Source organism: Tamandua tetradactyla, chromosome 7 (assembly GCF_023851605.1).
Source record: "Tamandua tetradactyla isolate mTamTet1 chromosome 7, mTamTet1.pri, whole genome shotgun sequence".
NCBI lineage: Eukaryota > Metazoa > Chordata > Mammalia > Pilosa > Myrmecophagidae > Tamandua > Tamandua tetradactyla.
In genome coordinates, this window is record NC_135333.1 from 137,682,533 (window position 1) to 137,689,899 (window position 7,367).

General features: G+C 40.1%; 1 pseudogene; it reads left to right on the forward strand.

Moving 5' to 3' along the window:
• The first annotated feature begins 663 nt into the window (after positions 1-663).
• LOC143690185 (protein EURL homolog pseudogene) lies at positions 664-1,589 on the forward strand (annotated as a pseudogene).
• Positions 1,590-7,367: the final 5,778 nt, after the last annotated feature.

Sequence of the window (7,367 nt, forward strand, 5' to 3'; positions counted from 1 at the left end):
TAAAATGGGTTTTGCAGGTCACTTCATATCCATTTTAACATCATAATGTAAATGATAAAGCAAACTTAGTTTTTAAATAAAAATCCTAGCATTTTTTAAACTACAGATGGGACTCTCTTCATGTAAAAGAATGATCTCTTACTATATATAATCAATGATTATAACTTGGAGCTCCTAAATTATTCATTTTAACTTCTAGTAAAGATAATTAGGACACTGCAGTCATTTTCTCATCTAAGCCATCTGTTTCACCTTTTTCGTTGCAATTCCCCTAAATCCTTGTCGACAGTTGAATTAGTTTTCCTCTTACACTCTTTTGGATCTGCGTTATTAGCACAGATCTTTCTCACTTTAACGTTTGCCAATTTCTTCAAATCAATATAGCATCCAAAAAATGAAGGTTAAAATAAATTGGGTAGATGGAAATTCCAGTGGTCAATCAGAAGGAGAGGAAAGGGATATGGGATGTATGAGTCTTTTCTTTCTTCTTTTTATTTATTTTTCTGGAGTGATGCAAATGTCCTATAAAATGATCATGGTGATGATTATACAACTATGAGATACTGTGAGTCATAGAAAGTATACCTTTCATGAGATGTTTGTATGTTAAGAATGTTTGTGTTTGGAGAGGAGCCAAAGCTGCACGGAGCAGGATGGGGCACTATGAACCAAGAGGAGCAGTTTGTAAATATTGATTTGAATGATGACAACATTTGCAGTGTTTGTAAACTGGGAACAGACAATGAAATGCTCTCCTTCTGCCGTATCTGTTTTGAGTTAAATATTGAGTGAGCACCAAATCTAATCGCTTGCACACCTTTTAAACTCTTTAATCTCTTGCACTACTTTTTAAAGTGCCATAAAGACTGCTTTGAAAACTACCATTTGATTGCAAACCAGGATTTTTGAAAATTTTCTCATTCTAAACTTTCAAAAAGCATGTATGAAGAAGTTAAAACCATTTTGAGTAAAAAAATAAACTAGATTGTACAATACACCCAAAATAAGGAACTGGGTTCATATTCTGATTGTGCTAAAAATGCCCAGCATCACCTGTTTAATTTAAAGCATAAGCCTGATAAGAAGTTATGACCACAGTTTGACTCCCAAGTACTAAAGTATTCTGCAAAATGGATAGATGGAAGTGCAGGTGGCATCTCAAACTGTACACAGAGAATTTTGGAGAAGAGGGAGAGTACAGACTTTGGGCGTGCTGTGTTACAAGATGCTGGTGCCACTTTATGCCAGAATAGGGTACTGTGGCCTCATACTCACAAGCAGGTGTGAGAAAAGAAGAGAGAATCTCTAATCCAAAGGCTGATGTCCAAACCCAGCATCCGCATTATAGCAGAGAGGAATTGAATTTGATGACTCTTGGTGAAGTAGAGTAATTGAATGTAAAGCTCCAGCAGCAAATCCAGGAAGTTTTTGAAGAATTAACACATCTAGTGCAAGAAAAATATTCTTTGGCCTCAGAGCTCCATGTCCACCACGTTGGCATCGAACAGTTTCCTAAGAACTATTCTAAATTGCCACATCTTCCAGTGGGGTGAACAGGAACGAAACCACACCTACCCATAAACAACTGAACTAAACTTAAATTTACTTCAAATGTCCTATCATTTATTGGTCTACCAGGAACACAAACTTTGAAGAAATGTGAAGAAAATTATGCCCCATTCTTTTAAGGTCATTTAATTTGCGGTGCTTAAGACATTACTTAACATCCTACCAAATAAAGCAGATCATTATGTGCTAGTCTTCTAAGGTTAATCATCTCAGTTCATTTTGGGAATTTTTTCCCCATAATTACTAAATGCACCTCCTTGACTCTTACAACATGTGACTACTTAAATAAGCTATTTTTATGTGATTTTATTAAACATGTTTTAATATAATTCACCAGCCAGAACAAAAAGTTACTCAGATTCACTGAATATGAATTAACTGAACAACTAAAGATAATTTTAAAGAGGGAATCAGAATTCATATTCACCTCTTATTTATTATGAGCAATATTTAAATATGAAAATTTTATATTTAAAAATGTTATTTTAGGTACCTTTCAATTCCCTTTATAAATGTATCTGAATAGCTCTGTATATGATATTTGCACTTTGTGTGTGAATATGTTCACCCATATTTCAGATCACTGCATTTTATTCTCTTAAAAATACAGTAGTTTTACAACTGTTACCTTGTTTTCCAAAGATAAATGTATTTTGGAGTAGAAATCCATGTAGTTGAATTGTGTTTTAACTTCCAATAATTCTGATGAAAGAGGAATTGTGCTGGTTTGAAATGACGTATGTACCCTAGAAAAGCCATGTTTTAATACTAATCTCATTTTGTAAAGGCAGCTGTTTCTTCTAATCCCTAATCCGCATTGCATGCTTGAAACTGTACTTAGATCATCTCCCTGGAGATGTGATGTAATCAAGAGTGGTTGTTAAGCTGGATTAGGTGATGACATGACTTGGGTGGGTCTTGATCGGTTTCTGAAGTTCTATAAAAGAGGAAACATTTTGGAGAATGAGAGATTCAAAGAGAGCAGAACGACATAGCCACGAGAAGCAGGGTCCACCAGCCAGCGACCTCTGGAGATGAAGAAGGAAAATGCCTCCCGGGGAGCTTCATGAAACAGGAAGCCAGGAGAAGAAGCTAGCAGATGATGCTGTGTTTGCCATGTGCCCTTCCACTTGAGAGAGAAACCCTGAACTTCATCAACCTTCTTGAACCAAGGTATCTTTCCCTGGATGCCTTAAATTGGACATTTCTATAGACTTGTTTTAATAGGGATATTTTCTCAACCTTAGAACTGTAAACTAGCAACTTATTAAATTCCCCTTTTTAAAAGCCATTCCATTTCTGGTATATTGCATTCTGACAGCTAACAACCGAGAACAGGAATTGACAACTTTTTAAAGTGTCCAAGTAAATAAAATGCATTATTTTTCGTGTCCAAATGCACATGGGGCCCTCCAATTGCACCATTTTACATTCCTGCCAGCAATGAATGAGTGTTCCTATTTCTCCACATCCTCTTCAAAACTTGTAATTTCCATGCTTTTTGTTTGTTTGTTTGTTTGTTTATTGTAGCCATTCTAGTGTTTGTGAAATGATACCTTATTGTGGTTTTGATTTGCATTTTCCTGATAGCTAATGATACTGAGTATCTTTTCATGTGTTTTTGGACATCTATATATCCTCTTTGTAGAAATGTATATTCAAGTCTTTTGTCTATTTTTAAAATGGCTTATTTGTCATTTGTCAATTTCATTGTTGAGTTGTAGGATACCTTTATATATTCTGGATGTTAAAGCCTTTTCAGATATGTGGTTTCCAAATATTTTCTCCCATTAAGTAGGCTGACTTTTCATTTCCATGATAAAGTCCCTTGATGTGCAAAAATTTTTAATTTTTATGAGTTCCTATTTCTCTGTTTTTCCTTGTGTTGCTTGTACTTTGTGTGTAAAGACTAAGAAACCATTGCCTATAACAAGATCCTGAAAGCTGCTTCCACGAATGTGCTGGTTTGAAAGGAAGTATGCCCCCTAAGAAAAACCATGTTTTAATATAAATTCCATTTCATAAACGTAGAATAATCTCTACTCAATGCTGTATGTTTGAAACTAATGAGATCATCTCCCTGGTTGATGTGATTTAGTCAAGAATGGTTTTTAAACTGGATTAGGGGACGACATGTATCCACCCATTTGGGTGGATCTTGATTGGTTTATTGGAGTCCTATAAAAGAAGAAATATTTTGGAGAATGAGCGATTCAGAGAGATTCAGAGAGACTCAGAGAGGGCAGAGAATGCTGCAGCACCACGAAGCAGAGAGTCCGCCAGCCAGCGACCTTTGGAGATGAAGAAGGAAGACACCCCCCGGGGAGCTTCATGAAATAGGAAGCCAGGAGAGAAAGCTAGCAGATGACACCATGTTCGCCATGTGCCCTTCCAGCTGAGAGAGAAGCCCTGACTGTGTTCGCCATGTGCCTTCTCACTTGAGAGAGAAACCCTGAACTTCATCGGCCTTCTTGAACCAAGGTATCTTTCCCTAGATGCCTTTGATTGGACATTTCTTTAGACTTGTTTTAATTGGGACATTTTCTCGGCCTTAGAACTGTAAATTAGCAGCTCATTAAATTTCCCTTTTTAAAAGCCATTCCATTTCTGGTATATTGCATTCCAGCAGCTAGCAAACCAGAACACACGGGTTGTCTTCTAGGAAAAAAATATGTTTTTTATGGTTAGTGGTTGATCCATTTTGAGTTAATTATTGCATATGGTGTCAAATAGTTCCCCACCCCCTTTCATTCCTTTATATATGGATATCCTATTCTCGCAGCATCATCTGTTGAAAAGACTGTTCTTTCCCAATTGACCAGACTGGCAGACTTGTTAAAAATCAGTTGGCCGGGGATCCAAGATGGCGTCTTAGTAAGGTACATGCGTCTTAGTTCCTCCGACTCCAAATCAACTAATAGGTGAACAGAAACAGTACAGAACAGCTCCCGGGGCTACAGCAGGGAATGGACACACAGCGTAACCCAGTCTGGGCTGGTTAGTCTGACTGCGAAACTCGGCTGCGGTGAGTGAGATCCCCGAGCGGCGGGCGATTTCCCGAGCAGCCGCAGCTGCGGCGGTCCGAGCTAATCCCTCCCTCCTTCCCGGGCTGGCTGAGAGACTCGGAGAGACAAGCTTCCCAGCCAAGGCGGCCGGCGCCACACTTTTGCAGGCGGCTTCGAGTCTCGGCTTCGAGTCCGCAGCTACGAGTCTCGGATCAGAGGGCTATACAAAGTCTGGGCTGGCAAGTCTGACTGCGACTCTTGGCTGCGGCGAGACCCCCGAGCAGTGCGTGATTTGCCGAGCAGCCGCAGCCGCGGCGGTCCGAGCTAATCCCTCCCTCCATCCCGGGCTGGCTGAGAGTATCGGAGAAGCAAGTTTCCCAAGCCGAGGCAGGCGGCGCCCTTCTTCTGCGGGCGGCTTCGAGTCTCGGCTTTGAGTCCACGGCTACTAATCTCAGATCAGAGGGCTATCCAAAGTCTGGGCTGGCTAGACTGACTGCGAGACTAGGCTGCGGTGAGACCCACGAGCGGCGCGTGATTTCCCGATCAGCGGCAGCTGCGGTGGTCCGAGCTACTCCCTCCCTCCTTTCTGGGCCGGCTGAGAGTATTGGAGAAGCAAGTTTCCCAAGCCGAGGCAGGCGGCACCCCTCTTTTGCGGGCGACTTCGAATCTCTGCTTCGAGTCCGCGGATACGAGTCTCGGATAGGAGGGCTATCCAAGCAGCGGTAGCCCCCCCCCACGGGAGGCTTCCTGGTCCAGTGGGGAATCCCCCAGGCCCGCTGCGGCCCGCAACCAGCCACAGGGTCCCCTCAAGCCGCGGCAGCTGACGCCCCCACCACGCGCGGCCCCTGAACCAACGGAGAGAATTGGATCCGAAATCCCCAGGCCACGGAGATCGGTGACTGGGGGAGACCCATTCCAAACACTTGAGACAAACGTGTGCCACGTGTGCCACATACTGGGCAAGATAAGAAAAACAGATCCCAGAGATTTCACAGAAAAATATTACAACCTTGCTGGGTCCAACACCAAGAGAAATCTGAATAAATGCCCAGACGCCAGCAGCAGAAGATAACTGTCCACGCTCAAAAGATTGAGAATATGGCTCAGTCAAAGGAACAAACCAATAGCTCAAATGAGACACAAGAGCTGAGACAACTAATGCTGAATATACGAACAGAAATGGAAAACCTCTTCAAAAATGAAATCGATAAATTGAGGGAGGACATGAAGAGGACATGGGCTGAACATAAAGAAGAAATAGAAAAACTGAAAAAAAAATCGCAGAACTTATGGAAGTGAAGGATAAAGTAGCAAACATAGAAAAAATAATGGATAGCTACAATGATAGATTTAAAGAGACAGAAGATAGAATTAGTGAATTGGAGGATGGAACATCTGAATTCCAAAAAGAAACAGAAACTATCGGGAAAAGAATGGAAAAATTTGAACAGGGTATCAGGGAACTCAAGGACAATATGAACCGCACAAATATACGTGTTGTGGGTGTCCCAGAAGGAGAAGAGAAGGGAAAAGGAGGAGAAAAACTAATGGAAGAAATTATCACTGAAAATTTCCCAACTCTTATTAAAGACCTAAAATTACAGATCCAAGAAGTGCAGCGCACCCCAAAGAGATTAGACACAAATAGGCGTTCTCCAAGACACTTACTAGTTAGAATGTCAGAGGTCAAAGAGAAAGAGAAGATCTTGAAAGCAGCAAGAGAAAAACAATCCATTACATACAAGGGAAACCCAATAAGACTTTGTGTAGATTTCTCAGCAGAAACCATGGAAGCTAGAAGACAGTGGGATGATATATTTAAAATACTAAAAGAGAAAAACTGCCAACCAAGAATCCTATATCCAGCAAAATTGTCCTTCAAAAATGAGGGAGAAATTAAAACATTCTCAGACGAAAAGTCACTGAGAGAATTTGTGACCAAGAGACCAGCTCTGCAAGAAATACTAAAGGGAGCACTAGAGTCAGATACAAAAAGACAGAAGAGAGAGATATGGAAAAGAGTGTAGAAAGAAGGAAAATCAGATATGATATATATAATACAAAAGGCAAAATGTTAGAGGAAAATATTATCCAAACAGTAATAACACTAAATGTCAATGGACTGAATTCCCCAATCAAAAGACATAGATTGGCAGAATGGATTAAAAAACAGGATCCTTCTATATGCTGTCTACAGGAAACACATCTTAGACCCAAAGATAAACATAGGTTGAAAGTGAAAGGTTGGAAAAAGATATTTCATGCAAATAACAACCAGAAAAGAGCAGGAGTGGCTATACTAATATCCAACAAATTAGACTTCAAATGTAAAACAGTTAAAAGAGACAAAGAAGGACACTATATATTAATAAAAGGAACAATAAAACAAGAAGACATAACAATCATAAATATTTACGGACCGAATCAGAATGCCCCAAAATACGTGAGGAATATACTGCAAACACTGAAAAGGGAAATAGACTCATATACCATAATAGTTGGAGACTTCAACTCACCACTCTCATCAAGGGACAGAACATCTAGACAGAGGATCAACAAAGAAATAGAGAATCTGAATATTACTATAAATGAACTAGACTTAATAGACATTTATAGGACATTACATCCCACAACAGCAGGATACACCTTTTTCTCAAGTGCTCATGGATCATTCTCAAAGATAGACCATATGCTGGGTCACAAAGCAAGTCTTAACAAATTTAAAAAGATTGAAATCTTACACAACACTTTCTCGGACCATAAAGGAATGATGTTGGAAATCAATAATAGGCA